General features: G+C 44.5%; 1 pseudogene; it reads left to right on the forward strand.

Annotated features, from left to right (window-relative positions):
- Window positions 1–313: 313 nt before the first annotated feature.
- On the forward strand, window positions 314–4,731 carry LOC135965351 (spermatogenesis-associated protein 31E1-like; annotated as a pseudogene).
- The last annotated feature ends 15,961 nt before the right edge of the window (window positions 4,732–20,692 follow it).

A 20,692-nucleotide genomic window follows, 5' to 3' on the forward strand; every position in this document is an offset into this window, starting at 1 on the left:
TGTGCTTTTTCCTCCTTCACCACAGCCCCCTGTTCCCACGGCCTCCTCTCCACCTCCACCCAGCTCCGGCCTGGCTGAGTTTCCGTGTGGCTCCACAATATGCCCCGTCCCTCAGAGCTGCCTTTTCCACAACCAGGGGCTGACTTCTCCAACCAGGGTGATCTCCGGCTTTGGGTGCTCCAGCGATCCCATCTGGGACCTCTCTTGCTGGAGGGAGGCTGCCACCACCTGCAGCCTCTCCACCTGCTCACATGGCAAGTCCCAGCAACCGTATCTTCCTGACCACTCCCTAGAGGCTTCCTTCTGGGGAGACCCCACACCCAGGCAGATGGAGGTAGGTGCCTGCACATTCATCCACCCCGACATGCAGAAGCTGCTGGAAACTCTCATCACCAAGAGAGCAGTGATGAAGATGTGGCAGGAGAAAGAAAGGGGGCAGGCAGACTACCTGCAGATGACATCACTGGGGAAGGAGTGGGACATCATGACTCTAAATCCCTTCTGGAATGTGACAACCCAACCACAGCAGCTGCCCGGTCCTCAGCAGGTCTCTAATGCCACGTCCATGGGGGACCACTTACAGTGGAAATGCAGCCAGCTCTTCTGAGACCTCTTCTCCCCTCTTTCAATAGGGAGTCCCTGGTGGTCACGGCCTGGGTGTCTAGGAACCCTTCCTCACAGAATGTGTACTCTGTACCATTGGATAAAGCCTCCACTTCTCTTCAAGGTGAACCTGAGGTTGAGGCATCCTCACAGCTTTCCCAGGCACAGTCCCAGCCCCACACATGGCCCAGTTCCAACCGTTCACTTCAACCTGGCCCCAGTCCCAGCCCCCACCTCTGGCTGGGATCCAGAAGCAGTCCCACTGCTCACCCCCTGTCCCAAGCCTACCGTGCTCTTTTACACCCCAGATCAGGTTCTGTGGGGCATCTTGCCCTACATCCAATGAGAGGGCACAGTCTGTCATCCCCAGTCGAGTGGAGTATCTTGAATGGCCCTTGCAGAAGTGACTAAAGTGGAAGACGGCTTTTTCCTTTCTCCTAAAAAACTCTCAGGCCGTTCTGAGCCAGCCCACTGTCCACCTTCCCCAGAAGAGGCCGGCTTTCCAGAGCCCCAAGTCAGCCTCCATTCTTCTGGGGTTGCCTCCAGCACTGAGATCCCAGAGCACCGGTGGCAAGGAAGTAGTGCCATGTGCCAGGAGCAGTCCCATGGCCCTCCCAGCAGATTCCATCTGGAGACCTCTGCAACCTGAGGGGGAATTCCCAGGGAGGTCCCAGGGTCAGGCAGAAGACACACAGGGGGTCCTCTTGCCCTCCCAGGCTTCTGAATTTGCAGGAAAGGGCAGAAAGAATATGCAGAAGACAGGACTCAGGAGCTCTGGAAGGTTATCTAGGAAGAGGTGCTTAGGGTCCAAACTAGAGGCACAACCAAGCCAGGATCAAGGCACAGGAAGGAATTCAGTGAAGGTTCTGGAGAAAGACAAGGAGGAGGCAGACGGTGACTTCAGGAAGCCCTGGAAGTACCAATCAGTAAGTTCCACCCCCAGGGACCCAGACAGGAAGCATTTGGAAAACAAGCTGCAGGTCCATATGGACAGGAAGGTGGGGGAGATCAAGGAGGGCTCGATCTCTGTATCTGTGTATTGCTCCTGGTTCATGGCCAAACGTGCTGTTCCCAAGTCTGACACCCACAGGAAACTGGGGAAGCTGGCATCCTGGAGGGGTGGGAAAGCCCACATGAACACCTCCCAGGAGCTTTCCTTCCTTCATCCCTGCACCCGGCAGATGCTGGAAGCACATCTTTTCAGGTTCTGTGTGAGGCACAGGTGGGGTCCAGACCTCCAGTCCCTATAGCCCATAAATGTCCAGTCAGGTAAGGCTCAGCCCCCACCCCTCCCATACTCCACATTTCCTCTCTGGGCCTCCTGGGAATCTCGGGTTGAATCTGTAGCCAAGTTTATCATTTTATTGGAAAAACCTCCCCAGAATGGTCCAGGAGACAACAGAACAACAGGCAAGTCAGCCCCACTGTGAGTTGCCCTGTCCCTGCCCCACCACCTGAGCAGGAGGAAGGCCAGAGGGCTCCAAGATGGTCCCAGTCAGCTGACACCCATAAGCAATTAGAGGCCTCTCCGACTGGACAGAAGGACAGGGCGTCTTTTCAGTCCCCCATGTGCAGCCTTGTAGGCAGAACCTGGCAGAGCAGGACTGTCCTGGGGTCTGGGAAATCCAACCTTGAGGGGTTCAGAAATGGCTGGGAATGAGGCATGGCTTGAGATTGAAAGCATGTCCCCAGGAAACTCCTGTCATAACAGAGCCCTGCAAGAGTTCTGCATAGGGTCCCAGTGGGCAAGGGCCAAAGACACCCTGGAAGCACTGGAGGCTGAGGAGGAGAAACCCCCTGCTTCAGAAGCCACCTTGGGAGCCAGTGTGAGGGCAAGTTCAGGAAGTGTTCAGGTGGGCCTGAGGAGCACAGAGGCTGTGGGGACCACTAGTGTCTACACTATAGTGTAAACTGGTGTCTGTAGACCTCAGTGTCTACAATCTGTGTTGCTCAGGATCCAGGGCATCTGTGTCTGAAAGCACAGGCAGTCAGTGAGATTGCGCTCACAGTGCAGGTGGACTCAGAGGAGCAGGTGTCAGGCCGTGTCTCCAGCATCCTCCTCCAGGAGGGCCCCACAGACCTGTGCCTTCCAGGCCACAAAGTGGACATGCTCCCAGCCATAGACTGGCCACCCACTAATGCCCCACTGTCCACCTCCCAGACTGTGTTCAGTAGGAGGAACATGGCAGCTTTCCAGGGGTCATGTGCCCTCCTGTGGAAGGGAGGGGACAGACTGGGGCAGCAGGAGCCTGTGAGCCCAAAAGTGAAGGCCCCACAGAAGAGTCAGAAGATGCTGGGCTCTGTGAACAAGGGCGAGGCCTGCAGGAGGCCCAGACCAGGGGAGCAGGGACATAGGTGCAAGGGACCCAGGACCTCTGAAGCCAGTTGGAGAGCCACCCTGCCCATGCCAGGGAAATAGGAGACAAACAATAAAGGAACTATGACAAGCCTCAGCTAGAGAAGGGACAGGCACCACCAGAGTGCAAATTCTGGAGAAAGATCAATCACCATTCACAGGGTGTACTATCAGAGGAACCAGCTCCCAATATTTCAACATAGGTTCTTTTCTATTTTCCCTACGTGTTGGCTGGTCTGAGAAATACAAAGAAAGTGTCCAAAAGAGAGAAATTTTACAGCTAGGTGTCCGGGGGTGACATCACATGTTGGCAGGTTCTGTGATCCCCCTAAGCTACAAAACCAGCAAGTTTGTATTATGCATTTCAAAGGGGAGGGAGTGTATGAATAGGGTGTGGGTCACAGAGATCACATGCTTCAAAAGGCAATAAAATATCACAGGGCAAATGGGGGTAGAGCAAGATCACAAGGCCAGGGCAAAATTAGAATTGCTCAGGAGGTTTCATGTCCCACTATGTATGCATTGTCATTGATAAACATCTTAACAGGAAACAGCGTTTGAGAGCAGATAACTGGTCTGACAAGAATTTTCTAGGCTGGTATTTCCTAATCCTAGCAAGCCTGGGGGAGCTTCAGGAGACCAGGGTGTATTTCATCCCTTATCTACAACTGCATAAGACAGACGCTCCCAGAGCGGCCATTTTAGAGAACTTCCCCTGGGAATGCATTCATTTTCCCAGGGTTATTCCTTGCTGAGAAAAGAAATCAGCGATATTTCTCCTATGTGCTTTCTGAAAGAAGAGAAATATGACTCCGTTCTACCTGGCCCCACAGGCAGTCAGACTTTATGGTTATCTCCCTTGTTCCCTGAAAATCGCTGTTATCTTGTTCTTTTCAAGGTGCTCAGATTTCATATTGTTCAAACACACAGGCTTTACAAACAATTTGTGCAGATTACACAGTCACCACAGGGTCCTGAGGCAACATACATCCTCAGTTTATGAAGATGACAGGATTAAGACATTGAAGTAAAGACAGGCATAGGAAATTATAAGAGTATTGTCTGGGGAAGTGATCAATGTCCATGAAATCTTCATGATTTATGTTCAGAGACTGCAGTAAAGACACACATAAGAAATTATAAAAGTATTAATTTAGGGAACTAATAAATGTCCATGAAATCTTCACAACTTATGTTCTTTGGCCATGGTTTCAGCCGGTCCCTCCGTTCAGGGTCCTTGACTTCCCCCAACAGTCTACACCCCAGGAAAAGAGGTGCAGGGCAGGAAGACGTACTTCAGAAAGGCAAGCCCAGGGCAGATGCTGTCCAGAGCTAGGAGTCTGATCCAGCAAGGTTGTTTATGGATAGCATGACTAATGAAGCCCAGGCCATCATCAGAGTTGTGGGTCAAATCCTGGTGGACAAATTGGGGATTCAGCAGGGATGTGGTCCCTCAGAGATCAACTGCCACAAAGGCGACCTCCAAGCCCAGAAGAATGTGCCTTCCTGCTGCCACAGGAGTCACTACCAACAGGAACACAGCAGAGATGAGAGCCCTGGCTTGCAGCCCCAAAGCCACCCCCAAGGGCCACAACTGTCCTGTCAAAAACAAGGGCATCAGAGACAGAGACAGCAGTTGGGCTCCCACCTCCCAGGGAGCCTGTGTCCCCAGCTGGTCCCCACCACCACAGGCCATGAGAGGCAAGCACCTCTGGTGACCCCATCCACAGCCACAGGAACTGAGGTCTACACAGATGTGTCTTGCTTCCTGAACCAGCTCAGGCTTTTCACACCTCTCCTGGGAGAGTCAGGGGGTTCTACTCAAATAACACTGGACACCTACATAACAAACCTGTCCTGCATGGATCATCACCGTTCCCATGTGTTCCTGACTTCCACGGAGAAGTTCCCAATGCACCTGCTTTCCCTGCAGAGGTGGAAGCTTCTGTCTGTGCCATGCTAGGGCACAGGAAAGGGCTCAGTGTCAGCTCCTCCTGAGTGTGGCTCCCAGAATGACTGGGCCAGGAGGAGGCTGACAGGGACCTGGAAGACCCCATGTTCTCCCTGTCCCCACACTGTGTCTGGTTTCCAAACTGGATCATGACTCAGAGCCTTCAGGACGTGTAAGGATAGCAAACCCTTTGGAGATTCCACCTGGGCTCTGGCTCACTGCAACCCCCATTCTCACTAAGGTGACTTCTGTGCTGCTGTAGGAGCTGGGTCTGCAGGGGCCTCACGGACTGAGGGGGTGGTAGGCTCCAGGAGTGATGGATCCCAGAAACCCCCCTGCCCCACAGTAGTCTGGGAATGTGGGGGTGTCCTGTGCTGGCCCTGGGTCAGAGGCAGGACTGCTCTTTCCAGGATCTCCTGGTGGGGAAGAGATGACACCCTCCCCAGACACTTTCCTGTCTGCTGAGTTCCGGAATGGACTTGGGCCCTGCCAACACTTGGTTCAGCCTTGATAACACCCTTGGGTTCATGTCTGCCATCCCCGGCCTCACTCCCCAGAGCAGTCTCCCAGCCCACTAGTGTGGGGTGTCCGTTTCAGGAGGCACCCAGGGCTGCTGCCTGCCCCTCTGGTAGGACTCTCTGGTCAGGAACCACAGGAGAGGACCTTAGGTTCAGGGTGGGAGGTGGGAAAAGAATCAGGGAAGACGAGCCTAAGATTGCAAGTGCAGGATCCAAAAGCTGCCTGCAGCTGTAACCAGGGTCCTCGCAGTCTGGTGACCATTACAAGCAAAAGTGGTCAGTGCCACTCCCGGGGGAGGGGAACCCAGAAGGCAAGGGTTGGCCTGGGTCACACAGCACATCTATGGTTCCAGGCCCATGTGCTTGCAGGGGACACATTGGGGCTCAGAGAATCTGGTCACATGGTTGGCAGGGACAGTCCCCACATGGCCCAGTCCTGTGCTCCCTCCGTCCTGGTGCTGGGTCCTTCCTGGCCATCCCCAGGGAAGGCAGGAGCAAGGTCAGGGCAGGCAGGAGCCAATTCCTCAGAGGGATCTGCCCAGGGACCTTCTGCCCCAGGGGACCTCTGCACTTGCAGGGGTTGTGGAGGCTGAGGACAAGATGACAGGCCTGTACCCAGGTCTGGTAGGACCCAAGTTGGGGACCTGTTTTGAACATGCCCTGGTGTCACTTTGGGTGTCCCAACTACTGCTGGAGCCAAGTCCTGTCTGGGGTGGTGACCTGGGCAACTCCAGTGTGGGCCTAACATCTATGGGACCCAGGATCCTGGGACCTGCAGCAGAGGAACTCCACAGGGACCCCCAGTAGACCCCAACACTCAAAGATTCCCACAGAGACCCCACATTCATCAATATTTCAGATATTCCCCACAGTGATCCCCAGAGACCCCAACAGAGAATCTGACTGAGATCCCCCCACAAAGACCCCCTAGAAGGACCCCCCCCCCAGAAATCCCCGAGAGAGACTCACACAGAGACTCTCCAAAAACAACACAGAGATCCCCACGGAGACACCCACAGTGAGTCTAACAGAGACCAGCACAAACAAAATATATCAAGGTCACTTTGCCACACCATAAAATCCCTAGCACTGCACTCACTTGGTGAAAATGAGCGGCATCTACCTCATTACCAGCAGCGGTTTTCTCCTGGCGGCCTCTGCCCTCTTCTAGATAAGATTCCTTGAGATACCAAACAATAGAAAAGCCTCCTCTATCAGATAGCGTCCAATTTCGAGCAAGCCCCTGACCCGCTGACAGACCCTTCCCAGGATCACCCAGTCACAACCCCCATGCTGATATCAAACTGTAACGTTCTTGATAGAAACGGTGAGAGTTCCTCTGATGCCATCCTTCTGAGATCGCCCTCAGTTCCTTAGGCCATGCTCCCCCTCACTGCCAAGGGAATCCCCCCGGCTGGTCTAGGTCGGCCTTGCTCACGGGGCTCCTCCTGCAGGCCTTGTGCTGGAGCACATGGAACAGGAAGGATCTCAGCTTGGACAAAGCTTCCTCAGAAAACCTTCTCCGATTCCCCTATGAGGCCAGGCCTCCTGTGCTGGGTTTCCCACCCTGGCCCTTCTTCCCTTGTGACATCCTCTGCACACCTGCGCATGTTTCTCCTAGAACCCTGAACGCTTCCGGTGGGCCCAGTGAGGAGGGAGGCGTGCCTGACCACACTCCCGGTACCGACTGTGGCCCTTGTTAAAAATTGTTTCATAAAATCTCCTTAGTTAATGGGCACAGGAATCAATGCCTCCTCTACCTCATATATAAGTTGCATCACAAAAATCATATTTTCATGAAGGGTCTTAACTCTTTCCAGTAGCCAATATCATGTTTCAAAGAAAATCTGTACAAATAAAATGGCATTAAAACTTCAAATTTCGTGGTAAAAAGAAATTTTCAAATTCAAATTTTTCCATCTAAGTTATTTATTTTAGAGGCCAAATATGAATATCCTTGTAAGTTTTGAAATCCTTCAAAGTAAAATTCTGATGTTTAGAGAATACAAACTAAAAAGCAATTTTGCTTAAAAACATTCTTTCTAATGTGCCACAAATTTAGTTTTAAAAACGATTACCAAAGAAGATGCTATTGTTAAGTAATTTAAATATACAACTTGCACACACATACTGTAAATCCACTCTTGTAAAAATGAGGAGCAGCTATATGTTTACTTTAACATCTAAGATGCTGAAATCTCTATACAATACATTGCTTATTTACAACCACATGTAAAATAGGGGATTGATAAATAATTCAGCCTGCATATTTGTTCTGTTTGTGATTTTTTAAAATTATTGAAAATAATTGAAAATCTTACAAAACATCATCTGTTTGAAGGATGTTAGAAAAGAGAGGGTCGAAAAATAGGACTGCACATTTATTGCTTAATGGTTTAACTTCAGTTATAAATACACACATATTATACATATCTGTGTGTGTATATGTGCACAGGTCTGTATACGCATGTGTGTGTGTATATATACGTGTGTGTGTTGTAACATCATTGGATTATTCTCACCCATTCTATTGTTGGCTGGAATACACTGCTCTTTTCTGTTATTCTGCAGAGCAGGGTGCATCACAAGTGATCTCTGGACTTGCCAAAGCAACTATTCTCTCTCCAGCAATTTCTGCCACTGCTTGGGTTTGGAAATTTCCTTCCTGCTCACCTCCACTGACAGCACGTTCACCTCACCTAAGGCCCTCTGGTTCTCCTCTTAATACTCCAAAAATGTGATAAGTGTAAAGAGAATTTTCCTCTCAGGAAAACAATAATGGCTAGATCAGTGATACACTATGGGTTCATAAAGAAAGTGAGTCTATTTGATTTGTTTATTAATCTGGAAGAGCACATTGAATATTTTTTCTTTTTTAGAATAAGTACAGGCACACATTGATCTTTTACTGAAAAAGAAAACATTTAAAGCTACATATAAATAAGAACAAAATACTTTTATTTAGCCCTAGATCCCAATAATTTTTTTAGAACTCTTTTCCTAAAAGGTTTACAGTACAACCTTTTATATTTAAGTTTGCAAACCATTTCAAGTTAGTTAGTGTATAAAGTACGAAGTTTACACTGAGATTTTGAGCCAATAAATGTTTGTTTTCTCCAGTAACATTTTTTAAGAAGACTATTCTTTCTCCTTCAATTGCTTTTTTACCATTGTCAAAAATAAGTTGGATATATTTACTTGTGTCAATTTCTGAGTTCTTTTTTCTGTTCTGCTGACTTATGTCTCCAACTCTCCACCAATATCATGTGCCTTTTCCTATAAACTTAAAATAGGTTTATCTATATGCATAAAAAATATGTAGCTGGAGTTTTTATATGACTGTCGTTAAGTCTACCCATCAATTTGAGGAGAGTTGACATCTTTGCTATCTTGAGTCTTCCAAACCATTAATAATGTACGTTTGAATTTATTTAATTCTTCTCTCAATTCTTTCATGCACATTTTGTCATTTTTGCCATCTTGATTCTGCATGTCTTGTCAGATTTTGCCTAAGTATTTTCTTTAGAGCAATTGTAAAGGTACTTTCAGTTTCCACACATTCATTGTTAGTTCATAGAAATATGATGAATTTTGGAGGATGGATCATTTATCCTGTGAACTTGCTAAGTATTATTATTTCTACAAGAATATTTTTAGTTTCGCTGAGACTTTACAAATACAATAGTGTAATGTGCAATAGATGCCACTTTCCTTCTTTCTTTTTTTTTCTATCAGTGTGCTTTGCTTGTTTTTTGCCCAATTGTGCTGCTTAGAACTTTTAGCGCTCAGTCAGATAGCGTTGTTGAGAGCAGAAGTCTCTGCCTTGTTTCCACCCTGAGGGGAAAACCATTCATTCTTTTTTTTTTTTTTTTTTTTTTTTTTGAGACGGAGTCTTCCTCTGTCGCCCAGGCTGGAGTGCAGTGGCCGGATCTCGGCTCACTGCAAGCTCTGCCTCCCAGGTTCACGCCATTCTCCTGCCTCAGCCTCCCGACATCATTAAGCATGACATAGCTGTTTGTTTTTGATAAATAGTCTTGATAAAGTTCAGGAAATTTCTTTGTATGTCTAGGCTTCTGAATGTTTTTATCATAAAACTGTGCTATATTTTGGCAAATGCTCTTTCTGCATCAATTGAGATCAGTAGCATATGTATTTTTGAATCATGTTTCTTTGTCCAGGTTGATATTCCCTATGTTTTAATTGACACATGTACACAATTTATATTTAAGATAACTCTAATACATATGTCAAGGCCTAGGTGTTCTACTTTATAATTTATTTTCTGCTTGTTCATTCTCTTTTTGTTTCCTCTGTTCTCCTTCCTAACCTTACTGTGAGTTATTGAAGTAGTTTTAGGATTATATAATGATTTATTTATACTGTTTTTTAGTACAACTCTATATAATTTTCTTACTATCTTTACCTTATTATTGTTATACATGTGTAACTGATGCCAAAGTCAACTGGCATTGATGTTATACCACTGTATAAAAGGACCACAAGTCCTTTTAGCCTCCTTGCTTTTAAAAATAGAATCGCACTGAGTAACACATCCAATACACTGGATGCTGCAACAGGCAGTGTGATAATTTTAGTGTAAACACCAAATATAATTTTAAAAACTTCTGAGATGATGAATAACCTATGACATCTATTTACATTTTCCCATTCTCTTATTCTTTTCTTTCTGAAGTTCCAAGCAGTTTTCAGATATCATTTGGTTTCTGTTTAGAGGACTTACTTTTCAGCTTTTTAAGAGGAGTTTTGGTAAAACACAAATTGTGTCAGTTTTCCTTCACATAAGGATGCCTTTATTTCTCCTTTCTTTTTTAATGTTATTTTTGCTGGACATAGAATTTGCACTTGACAGTTTTTTTTTCCTTCAGGACATACATGTTGGGACACATCCTTGTGTCCTACACTGTTTCAGATGAGAACTCTGTTGTCATTTGAATTTTATTTTTATAAGTCCATATAGTTTTTTGGGGGTAGGCTTTCAAGAATTTTTATTTGTCTTCTGTTTTCAGAAATTTTTATATGACATGTTTTAATATGAGTTCTTTTAGGTTTATCTTATTTAGTATTTACTCAGCTACTTCGTTCTCTATGTTTGTGTCTTTGTCAAAATTAAGATGTTTTCAGATATCAATTTATTGACTCTTTTTCCAGCGCCACTATTTCTTTCCACTCTCTTTCTAGGTCTCTGATGATACATAGACTCAATATTATGATGCTGCCTGACAGGTCCCCAAGGGTGTTCTCTGTTGTTTCATTTTGTATCTGTTTTTGCTCTCTTGTTCAGAATAGAATCAGTAAATCCTACTGATCTGTCCTCAAGTTTACTGATTCTATCTTCTCTTTTCTCTTCTTTACTATTAAGCTTATCCAGTAAAGTTTTATTTCAGTTATCTTTTTTTTAATTCTTTAATTTCCATTTGGTTAATTCTTATAACTTTCATTTTTTGGTGGAGATTTTCAAGATTTACATTTGCTTCAAAAGAACTCCTAATTGCCTGCTGGTGCCACCTCACTCAGTCTCATTGCAGCTGTGTCAGTGTGGAGGTTTGGTTCACCCCAGGGTCCTACCGACACCAGAAGTGGGGTTGGGGGAAATTGGAGATGATGCCACCTTGTCAGTGTGGTGGCACTGGGTGCAGCAGAGGCTCAGCTTCCTTCTTGACTTCAGTGACAAGGGTTAGGAAGGTGACACTAGTGTACCTCACCCTGCCTCAGTCTCAATGTTGCTGCATGAATTTGAGGCTAAGCTTACCTCTGGCACCTCCAGACACTACTTTGGCAAGGGATTTGTAGAACTGTCTGCTTTTGCCAGACAGAAAATGGAAGAACAGCTTCTTTCTTGGTCTGTTGACATGACCTTGATAGAAATACCAGAATGCCACCTTCTTTTGCAATGTGGGAGAGAGAAGATTTATCTCCGTTCCTGTCCCCACTGACACCATCAGGCAAGGGAATCAGAGCACTGCTGCTTTCTTCCACTCCGTGGAAGTGAAGTGGATCATCAGCTCCACACTGGACTCCACTGAACTATGATGTTTGGGGGTTTTTCCACTGATGTTTGGCTACAGTCAGGTGGGTATTCCCTGCTATGCCATTATTTTCCAGGTTCTTTGGCTGAGAAAGCTGGTGTTTTGTTAGGATTGGTTTTGTTGGGTGTGGTTTCTGGTTGGCGGCTTCTGCAGCACTCTCTCCAGGGCAGATGAGAGGTATAGGAGACACACACCACTGTGTAACTCCCCAGGGAGTCTGACTTCCTTACTATACTTTTCCAACACTTCACATGCTCATTTGTTGCTGTATGTGCAGACTTTCATTTAGAACACAAAGGATGTGATAGTAATGAGGCTTCTCCAACTGGGCTGAAAACAGGTGTGTTTTTATCTTAAAATCATAAGAGCAAGTATTTAAAAAAATACTTGAATAGGTTGGTGAGAATCCTGGGGAGAACTAACACATGACTGGGGAAAAAAAACACATTTTCAACACTACAAGAAGAAGTCATTTCATAACAGTAAAAATTCCAGTTCATGTTATCTACAATTTACTTACTCATTTATTCTAGCCTGGTGTCAGAATTATCATTTGTCCCTGTGATAAACAAAATTACTAGACAAAGTGGAGTGTTTCTATGCAGCTTGTTTGGTCTTAACCTTAGAGTAGCCAATCAAAATACAATTTTCCAAAGTGTCTTTGATCAGTTTCTTTTTCTTCCTGGAAACCTCAGACTTCCTAGTGGATTTTTTTTTTTTTAATTTGCAGAAAATAAGGATGAGATCTTGTAGTGTAGGATTTAGTAGGTTTTGAGAAGCCCACAGAGACATGTGTCCATCATCCAGCACTACAGAGAACAGCTGAATCACCCTAAAATTCTCTGTGTGATGCCTTTGTGATCAACCCTTCCCTTTCTTCCAATTGTGGGAAACCTCTGATCTGTTTTTTTGACCTATAATTTTGCTTTCTCCAGAATGCTATACAAATGAAATCATACAATATGTAGAAATTTGGGGCTGACTTCTTTCACATACATAATACATGTAAGTTCATCTCTACTAGTGTGTAAGTCAATAGTCTGTTCCTTTTTATTGTTCATGGTATTGACGCAATAGTCTCTCTATTCACCTGTAGAAAGATGTCTTGGTTAGGCTGGGTGCAGTGGCTGACATCTGTGATCCCGGCACTTTGGAAACTGAGACGGGCAGATCATGAAGTCAGGAGTTTGAGACCAGCCTGGCCAACATAGTGAAACCCCGTCTCTATTAAAAATACAAAACAATTAGCTGGGTGTGGTGGTGGGTACCTGTATTCCCAGCTACTTGGGAAGCTGAGGCAGAATAATTCCTTGAACCTGGGAGGCAGAGGTTGCAGTGAGCCGAGATCGCGACATTGCACTCCTACACTCCAGCCCCGGTGACAGTGTGAGACTCCATTTCAAAAAAGAAAAATAAATAAAAAATAAAGACGTCCTGGTTGTTTCCAGGTTTTAGAGATTATGAGTAAAGCTGCTAAAACATTTGCCCAGCCTACAGGCTTTTATGTGAATTTGTTTTCATTATACATTGATAAATATATAGGAATGGAATGGTTGAACCTCACACTGGACCTATGTTTTACTTAATATAAAGTTGCTAAATTATCTCCTAAAGTGACCATGTCATTTTACATTCCCAACAGTAATGAAAGAGAATCTTTGTTGCTACACATCTTCAGGAGCATTTGATATTTCAATTTTTTATTTCCATTCTAATGGCAGGTAGTAGTATCCCATTGTAGTTACGATTTGCATTCCCCTATTAATTAATAACAATAAACATGTTTTCGTATGTTTATTTGCCACATGTCTGTCTTCTTTTGAGATGTATGTGCTCAAAATTTTTGCTCATTTTAAATTGGACTGTTTGTTTTGTATTGTTGAGTTTTAAGGGTTCTTTATTTATTCTGGATGAAAGCTTGTACAAGATATGTGACTGATATGGTTTGGCAGTGTCCCTGCCCAAATCTCATTTTGAATTGTAGTTCTCATAATCCCTATGTGTTGTGGGAGGGACCCAGCAGAAGGTAATAGAATCATGGAGGCAAGTTACCCCGCTGCTGCTGTTCTCATGATAGTGAGTGGGTTCTCATAAAATCTGATGGTTTTATATAGGGCTTTTCTTCCTTTGCTTGGCACTTCTCTCTCCTGCCACCATGTGAAGAACAACATGTTTGCTTGCCTTCTGCCCTGATTGTAAGTTTCCTGAGGCCTCCCCCAGCCATCTGGAACTGTGAGTCAATTAAACCTCTTTCCTTTGTAAATTACCCAGTCTCAGGCAGTTCTTCATAGCAGCAGCTGAACAGACTAACACAGTGACTTAAAAATATTTTTCCCTGATTGTTTTAGCTTTTTGCTCTTGTAATGGTTCTTTCACAGAATGAGCATTTTCAAATATGATAAAGTGTATTTTTTCATTTTCTCTTTTATGGATCATGTGTAGGGTATTTTATCTAGAAACTCATCAATGACCCCAAAGTCATATCTAATATCCCCTGTTTTATGATAGTATTTTATTGCTGTATACTTTACACTTTTATATAGTCCACTTCAGTCCACATTTGTAAAAGTTGTAAAATATGCATTAAGGTTCCCCCCCCTTTTTTTTTTTAACATGGGGAAATCCCATTATTACATTCCCATTTAGAGAATAGATTATACTTTCCCCTTTTCCTCTGTGCCTTTTTCAAAATGCAATGGAATATATTTGTGTGGGTCTATTTCTGGGGTCTCTATTCATTCCATTGGTCTATGTGTCTAGTGTTTTAACAATATTTAAACAAAACCACAATATTTTGAGAACTGTAGCATAATAGTAAACCTTGTAATCAGTAGTATATATCCTGTAACTTTGTTTTTTTTTCAGAAGTGCTTTGACTATTCTAGTTCTTTTGCTTTCCAAGTACCAATAAAAAGCATGCAGAAATGTTCACTGTTAATGCAGGAACTCTACAAATAGAAATGGAAAAGACTGGCAGCTTAACTATATTGAGACTATGAATTCATAAATATTTAATTCCCCTCTTTTACTTAAATTTTCTCTTATTTATTGCATTTATATTTTATAATTTTCAGCATATAGATCCTGCACTTACATTGTTACATTAATACCTAAGCACTTAATTTTTGCTTCTATTTTAAACAGTAATTTAGTTTTTTCAACTGTTAATGCCTAACACATAGGAAAATTATTGACATTCTATATTGACCTTTGATAATAAAACACTATTCATTTCACGTATTTTTATAGAAGCTTTTTGTAAATACTGTAGGATTGTGTATATAAACATTTGTTTTATGAGCAAATAGAGGCAGTTTTACTTCTTCCTTTTCAATATGTATGTTATTAATTTCTTATTCTTGTCTTGTTGCACTTTGCAAATCTTGTAATACAATATTGAATAGGACTTGTTCCCACTCTTAAGGAAAAACCATTTCATAATCATCATACAGTGTACAGATTTAAACATATATCCTAAGTTCTTTTATTCCTAATTTTATGAAAGTTTTGGTCAGAAATAGATGTTGGATTTCATCGAATGCTCTTTCTCCATCTCTTGAGAAGAAATGTTTTAAAAATAGTCTTTGTATAGCAGATTACTTGGATTGGATTTTAATAGTGAATCAGCTTTGTTTTTACTGGACACAATGAATCATCCTACATGGGTAGATGTTCAATTTGATATCACAATATTTTGTTGTCATTTTTCATATATGTCCATGACTGATACTTGTCTATAGTTTTCTTTTCTCTCAATATCATTTTTTGGTTTTGGTGTTATTGTAATGCTGGCCTTATAAAATGAGTTGGGAGTGCTCCCATCTCATCTATTTTCTCTAAAAGTTTGTGTACTGTCAAAATCATGTACTCTTCAAATATTTGATAGAAATCAGTGAAAGAACATGTGAATAGATTTTTTGGTAGATTTTATTTACAAATGCAATTTCTTAATTAATACAGGACTATTTGTTACTGTTTCTTCTTCAGTGAGGTTTGGCAGTATGTGTTGTGTCTCTAGAGGAATTTCTCTTTTTCATCTCATCTATTATATTTGTGTGTGTAAAATTATTTGTAGCATTACTTATTTATGCTATAATGTGTATTGATAGCTTGTCTTTCAGTCCTGCTGTTAGTAATCTGTACTCTCTCTTCTCTTTCCCTTTCTCTCTCTTTGGTTTTCAATTTCACTTATTTCTGCCCTAATTGTTATTAGTTCCTTTCTTTAGTTTCTTAGATTTAAGCTGTTCTTCTTTCTCTACGTTCCTAAAGAAGAATCTTAGGCTACTGAGGTGAAATTATTATTCTTTTCAAAGAACCAACTTTTAGCTATGTTTATTTCTTCTACTGCTTTTCAACCTTCTACTTCACTGATTTATACTCTAATCTTTATTATTTCTCTACTTCCGCTAGCTTCATATTTTGTTTTCTCTGGCTTTTAAACTGCCTTTAGGTATAGAGTGAAGTTACTGATTTGCGATTTTTTTAATGTAGTTGTTTATATCTATACATTTTCCTTCAAACTCTACTTTCACTGCATTCATAAGTTTTGGTATGTTTTGTTTTTATTTTGTCTCAAGATATTTTCTAATTTCACTTGTGATTTATTCTTTCACTGGTAGTTTAAGAGTATATTGTTTAATTTCTGCTTATTTGTGAATTTTTCAGTTTTCACTTATCTGTTGTTTCCTCCATTGTGGTTGTAAATTATATTTTGTAAGATTTAGAACTTTTAAAAATGATTAGGACATATTTTTGTGGACAAAGATATGGCCTATCCCAGAGAAAGTGCCACATCCACTCAAAAAGAATGTATATTTTGCTGTTGTTGGGTGGACTGTTCTGTACATGCTCTAAATGGTTTATACTGTTGTTCAAGTCTTCTATTTCTCATGAAGTTTCTGTCTCGTTTTTCTGCCCATTAATTAAAATGAGGTATTGAAGTGTCCAACTACTATTATAGAACTGTGTGTTTATCCTTTCAATCCTGTTAATTTTTTTCAGCTTTACTGAGGTATATTTGAGAAATAAATATTGTACATATTCAAGTTTACAATCTGATGTGTCTATATGTATGCACATTCTGAAATGATTACCAAAAGGAAGTCAATTAATATACTAATTACCTCATATAATAGTTACCTTTTTTGTGTGCATGCATGAGATAAGAATACTTACCCCATCCCTAGAGACCGCAGAGCGGCCATTCCAGCTGCTCCAGGCTCCCGCAGAGGAGGAGCGGGGCGGGTGGCACCGCCAGGGGGGGCCCTCAGGCCTGGCGGGCACGCATTCCAGAGGCTGCCCAGGCCAAGGTGCAGTTGTCCTCTGCCCTGTGTGTGCAGGCAGCAGCCGCCTGTCGTCTCCCAAGCCCGCTCGCGCCGCGGGCATCGCAGAGCCTGGGCCAGACATCCTGGAGGCTGCACAGGAACAAGAACTGAGAACCTGCTGCTCAAACCCATCCCAGGTGACTGCGGACTGCCCATGCCAGCGGCTCCTGTCTCCCTGAGGTGGAGGAGTCGAGCGGGATGCACGACTTGGGGGCCCTCAGGCTGGGCGCGCTGGCCATCCCCAGGCCTCCCAGGCCATGCCCCTCCAGCCCGCCTGGGCTCCCCAGCTGCAGCCACCCTCTGTGTGCAGGTAGCAGCCTATGGGAAACCTCTAAGCCAGCCTGCACTCTTAACACCTCAGAACCGGCGGCAGATGTCCCGGTGACTGCAGCCAAGCCAGATGGTCTGCCCCATAGTGGCTGCACAGGAGCGGGAACCTGCCGCTCAATGCTATCCCCGGTGGCTGCAGAGGGCCCCTGGCCAGCGGTCCCGAGCTCTGGCAGAGGGGGGGCAGGGCCTGGCGGGCTCTCAGGCTCGGTGCACTGGTGATCCAGAGGCCTCTCAGGCCATGCTCCCCCGCCTGGACGCCCAAGCTGCTGCCGCCCTCCGGCAGCAGCAGCTGTCTGGGAACTCCTGCGGGCAGCAGCTGTCTGGGAACTCCTAAGCTCGCTCGCGCTCCCTGGATCGCAGAACCCGGGCCAAATGTCACCGTGGCTGTGGGCAAGCCAGGTGGTCTGCCTGGCGGCGGCTGCAGAGGGGCGAGAACTGACAACTTGCCGCTCAGCCCCATCTCTGTTGGCCGCGGAGTGGGGGCTGGGCTCCCTTGGACAGCCTGGCCAGCGGTCCCGAGCTCCGGCAGAGAAGCCGAAGGGGAGGCCCGGCGAAGGGGATGGACTCTCAGGCCGCGCGCGCGCTCGCAATCCCACGGCCTCCTAGGCCATGCCCCGCCAGCCCTCCTGGTTGCCCAAGCTGCAGCCGCTTTTATTGTTTGTGTGTGTGCAGGCAGCAGCCGCCAGGCAACCTCCAAGCTCGCCAGCGACCCCAACCTCGCAGAACCTGGGCCAGATGCCGCCGTGACTGCGGCCAAGCCAGGCGGTCTGCCTGGCGGCGGCCGCACTACAAGCAAAAACTGACTCAGCCCCATCCCCGGTGGCTGCGGAGGGCCCCGGCCAGCTACCCTCCCTCTCTCTCCAGAGGAGCAGGGCGGCCAGCGCTGCCAGGCGGGCTGTGCGCCTGCGATCCTGGGGCATCCTGGGCGGGCCCAGAGAACCCGCGAGCCAGCGGCGCCTGAGCCCGAGCTGTAGCCGCCCCCTGCTGGCGCGCGCTGCCTGGGAGCGGCTTCCGGAGTCCCGGCGGGCTCTGAGCTGCAGGCGGGTGCCTAAAGGCTCTGCTTTAGAAAGAACTTCCTTAATTTTTTGAAGAGACTATTCTGTATCCATTTTATAATTTTGTGGCCACCCAGAAAGATATGTCCAATCATAGACACAGTGAATACAGAAAGTGGTAGTTTAAAGTGTTGACTTTTGGTCGGGTGCAGTGGCTCACACATGTAATCCCAGCAGTTTGGGAGCCCAAGGCGGGTGGATCACCTGAGGTCCGGAGTGCGACACCAGCCTGACCAATACGGTGAAACCCCCTCTGTACTAAAAATACAAAAATCATACAGGCGTGGAGGTGCATGTCTGTAATCCCAGCTACTTGGGAGGCTGAGGGAGGAGAATCGCTTGAACCCTTGCAGTGAGCCAAGATTGTGCCACTGCACTCCAGCCTGGGTGACACAGCGAAACTCCCTCTCAAAAATAAATAATAAAAAGAAATGTTGAATTTTTACGAGTCATTGTTTCCATTCTAATTTTTGAATGCAACCACAGCCTCTTACAAAACAGCCTTGTTAAACTAATTCCCTGATAATAAATTCTTGACTAAAAGGGGAATCGATCGAGCAGTTTCTGCCATAATTTGAATATTAATTAAAATCTTCTCTAGAACGTAGGAAGAGAAGATAGAAACACCATTTCCCTTTTGTCCAATATTTTTAGAACGGACAACAAATTATCTTGAAATTCTTAAGAACTAGCATACCTCTCAGCTAAGAAAAAAATAGAAAGAAAGAACTAGATGGAGCAAAGGAGCACTTTGCTCCATTTGAAAAAAGAATTTTGAGCGAAAACTGCTTATTTCAGGGAGTTGGCGATCTCCATGATTTTGTTTCCCAGCAACCTGGAGATCTGTCAATTGGATGGAGGCTGCAAATAAACCATTCCATCAGCCTTCAACCATCCACCACCAACACCTGCCCCCTCCAAATGACTCAGCCTTCCCTTAACTCCTGCCCACAGTGCAACATGTTTCTTCACTAATTCAAGGAGGCGAGTTGTGGGGGAAATATTAGGTCGGTGCAAAAGTTACTGCAGTCTTTGCCATTGAAAGTAATCGCAAAAGCCACAATTACTTTTGCACCAACCTAATACTTCCAGCCCACAATACATGGGAGTCCTTGAATACCATATTTACTTTTGAGTAAAGAACCAACCCAATTGAAAATTGAACTAGGAAAAAAATCATAACAGGTTCCAACTATTATTTGTTTGTTCATTCATTTTTCCATGCAGGATTTTAGCTAGTGGCATTAAATTAACTGTTTCCTAGAAAATAAAACCACTACAAAGAAACACCATTGAGAGCATACTTTAGGTTTAAAATTTTCATTAATACCTGATGACTATTTGAAATGTGAAGTCATGAACCAAAGAGAAGTGAAAGGACTTTTTAAAAAAAGCTGATCAGAGACACTGTTTGAATCTTTGCCTGGTGATTGGGATAGGAGGTTAAAGATTTTAAAGGTTCTCAAACCCCTCCTCTTCCTCAGCCTAGTTCTAAGGGGAAAACGGAATTCCTAGGCAGCTTGGCATGAAACAATCACATTTCTTTTTTCCCCTGCTATGAAGATTATAAAGCCCTAAGAGATTAACAAAACTCGCTACTCAGATTAAAGATCAAAACTTGATACCCTGAACACCAGGGTGCGTGGAGTGGGACGCGAGGAGCAGTGTATTTCCTAATTTGGTAACATATAAACTGAGAAGGTTAGGATGGAACACAAGGGTCTTAAAAATTCAATTCTAGTGGGTCCCATTCAGAGACAATATTTAGTATATGGTATTGCACAGGCAGCAGCCCATCAGAAATAGCACTGGCCAGGGCACTAGGTCAGGACCTAGAGGCTCCCTGCTAAGCCATGCATTGACCTTTGGTTTCCAGATTATAAGCAGGGTAGTAGAACACTGAAAAAGCTCCAGTCATCAGATATTTACCACCAAGCAGTATTTTAACAATTTATACAGCTCTCCTGGAGCATACCAGCTGCATGTCAGCCCCAGTCTGACCTTTCCAGGCACTAATGATTAGCCAGGCCCATGACCATTATGCCCCCAGCCTTGCTTTCCGACATCATCCAATTTCAGACAGTCACTTAGCTCTTGCCACTTTATACCAAGGGCCATCCAATTCTAGAGAAGGCATTCAGGAAGACAGAAATCCTCTTCCTAGACTATTCACCATAGTCACACTAGACACATCAGATGGGGAACAGGAGTTTTGATTTAGCATTTGGCATTCCCACATTCACTCAGGAGTAAACAGAAATATGAAGCAATAGGATTTGAAAGGAAACTCACAAAATTTAAATGTTTAATACCACTTTCATCATGTCCTTCTCTGACTACACCTTGGTCTCCCCTGGACAGGTAAATTAGATTGGAATATGTTCTATATCTTCAAGCTGCACATTTAAATCAGTGTCATTTTAATTCTTGTGAATATGTGTGAATAAGACTATAAAATTATTAAGAGGGAAAAATACTTAACCAAAAAGAAAAGTTCACTGGTGACAT

The sequence above is a fragment of the Macaca fascicularis genome, chromosome 10 (genome assembly GCF_037993035.2).
Source record: "Macaca fascicularis isolate 582-1 chromosome 10, T2T-MFA8v1.1".
Lineage (NCBI taxonomy): Eukaryota > Metazoa > Chordata > Mammalia > Primates > Cercopithecidae > Macaca > Macaca fascicularis.